This window comes from Chinchilla lanigera, unplaced genomic scaffold, assembly GCF_000276665.1.
Source record: "Chinchilla lanigera isolate Chin_1 unplaced genomic scaffold, ChiLan1.0 scaffold00122, whole genome shotgun sequence".
In the NCBI taxonomy this organism is placed as follows: domain Eukaryota; kingdom Metazoa; phylum Chordata; class Mammalia; order Rodentia; family Chinchillidae; genus Chinchilla; species Chinchilla lanigera.
In genome coordinates this window covers 1,589,987-1,592,125 of record NW_004955523.1, presented here as the reverse complement: position 1 = coordinate 1,592,125, position 2,139 = coordinate 1,589,987, and the positions used below count along the sequence as shown (strand labels likewise).

The 2,139-nt window shown below is 46.2% G+C and overlaps 1 long non-coding RNA gene across 1 annotated transcript in view; it reads right to left on the bottom strand.

Annotated features, from left to right (window-relative positions):
- LOC106147153 overlaps window positions 1-2,139 on the bottom strand; it is a 13,110-nt gene extending 10,971 nt beyond the window's left edge. The window contains exon 1 of the long non-coding RNA XR_001231922.1: window positions 1,982-2,139. This is a non-coding gene — a long non-coding RNA (uncharacterized LOC106147153). The remainder of the gene's footprint in view (window positions 1-1,981) is intronic.

The following is a 2,139-nucleotide window of genomic DNA, read 5'->3' as shown; positions in this document are numbered from 1 at the left end:
CTCCATAGCGAGACCCTGTCTCAAAAAGACAAAAAATAAAATAAAATAAAATATAGTGAGCTCAAAGCAGCCTGAACTACAGCAAGACCCTGTCTCAAAAAAAAAAAGAAAGAAATCATGTTGAGAGTATCTATCTGATATGGTGTTATATGTTTTTTGTTTATTTATTTTTTTGTACCGGGAATTGAATTCAGGACCTTGCACTTGCCACACAGGTGCTTGTACCACTGAGCTATATTCCCAGCCCCTGATATGGCGTCATAAAAATGACATTTATTTCTTGTTCTCCCACACCAAATCCCACAACCCCGGTGTACTCAAGAAAAAAACGTCAAACGAATCCCATCGGCAAGGCATTCTACAAAATACCCCTGAGTATTCCTCAAACCCACAGGTCAAAAACAAGGCAAACTGTGGCAGACTGTCATAACCAAGAGGACTTTAAGGAGACATATTTCCTAAATGTCACGTAGAGTGCTAAATGGGATTTTGAGACCAAAATAGGCTGCTAGGTAAAAACCAAGGCAATCTGAATGAAGCAGAGACTGCTGTTTTGTGTCAGTACGGCACATCAAGGGCCGCGGGTGGCCAGATCAGCGTGGGGTGTTTATAACATGACAAACGGGTGCTGGGGCAGGAGAGGGTAAAGGGGCTCTGTGCCCCATCCACTCAGGTTCTCTAAGAATCTAAAATGTTCTAAAGAATAATGATAAAACTACCTGCCTTTCAAAAACATTTAGTTTGCCTGTTACACTACTAAAGTCTTGATACACCAGAAATGAAAATTTAGTGCATTCATAGATTTATGGACTGGTCTTTCTTTTGTGGCAGTACTGAAGACTGAATCCAGGGCCTTCATGCCAAGTTATGTTTCTGACCCTTTTTCAAAAAAATTTTTGAGAGAGGGACTCAGTTGCTAAGTTGCCCAAGGTAAGTTCAAATTTGCAGTCTTCCTGCCTCAGCCTTCTGAGTGCTAGGGTTACAGGTGTGCACCATTACTGTCATCTTGAATTGAACTAAACATTTTCTTTCTTTTCTTTTTAATTTCTTCCTTTCTTCTTCTTTTTTTTTCTTTTTGAGACACAGTCTCGGTATGCCGCTCAGGCTGGCTTTGAACTTCCTAGGTACTCACTCGAAGTGATCCTCCTGCCTCGGCCTCCTGAGTGCTGGGATTACAGGCATGCACTACCATACCAGGCTGGACTAAACATGTTTTAATAGCAGTTTTTCACATATTTAAATACATCTAGTGAGAGTCTAACCTTTTGTTTCACACCCTGAATCGCCTCAGAGTAGCTGAGTACAATTTGAAATCCACTGTGGCACTCTGATAGGAGAGGCATCAACAATAACGTTCTTGATGATTCTGGATCTCTAAGGTGGATGGAAAACCCCATACCTCGTGGCAAAGCACTTAACATCAGCTCGGTAATTTCCCCCCCTCCCCTCATCCACCCAAGACGCCGTGTGAGCAGCTGCTGGAAGCCGAGGCTGCAGTTGTCTCTGTCCTGCACTGCCCGCAGCGAGAGGGCAGAGGCTGGAATTCAGTGGGGGAACAGATGGAGAGGCGCGTCCCCCTGGTGCTCAGCTGCGCTGCGCAGTGGCCGAGCTGTGTACATTGCAGCCCTCTGAGGTCCACCCAGGAGAGAGGGGTAATAGCAGAAACACATGGCTAATCCTCAGGTAGCCAGAGAAGAGGGCTTTAAGTCCTGCTTAACTCTGGGAGGGATAAGGAAATGCCGCATGCTCTTTCAGCTTTGAACCCAGATCGGCCCGTCCTGGCGGCAGTTGAGCATTTGTCCAGGATCCCAGCGCTCACCCTACTTTCAACGCTTTTGGGCAGAATCAGGCATTTCAGTCCATTTGTTTACTTAGGGTCTGGGTGAAGAGGGAAAGACTTCAGCAGAGAGGGCTAAATCCTGACAAACTCTGTAACCTGGCATGCTGCCTCCTGACCTGAAGTTGGGAGACCCTCCGTTACCTGCTTCGTAATTCAGCTTTTCTGAGCTGTTCTGGTTCAGGTCCTTCTTTCCTCCATGGATTCAGCCACATCTTCTGCGATTTTTTTCTGTCCTTGTGCCGCGAGGCTCCCCACTGCACGGGTGTCTCCCGCCCTGAAGACTCCCTTTCCTTGCCTCT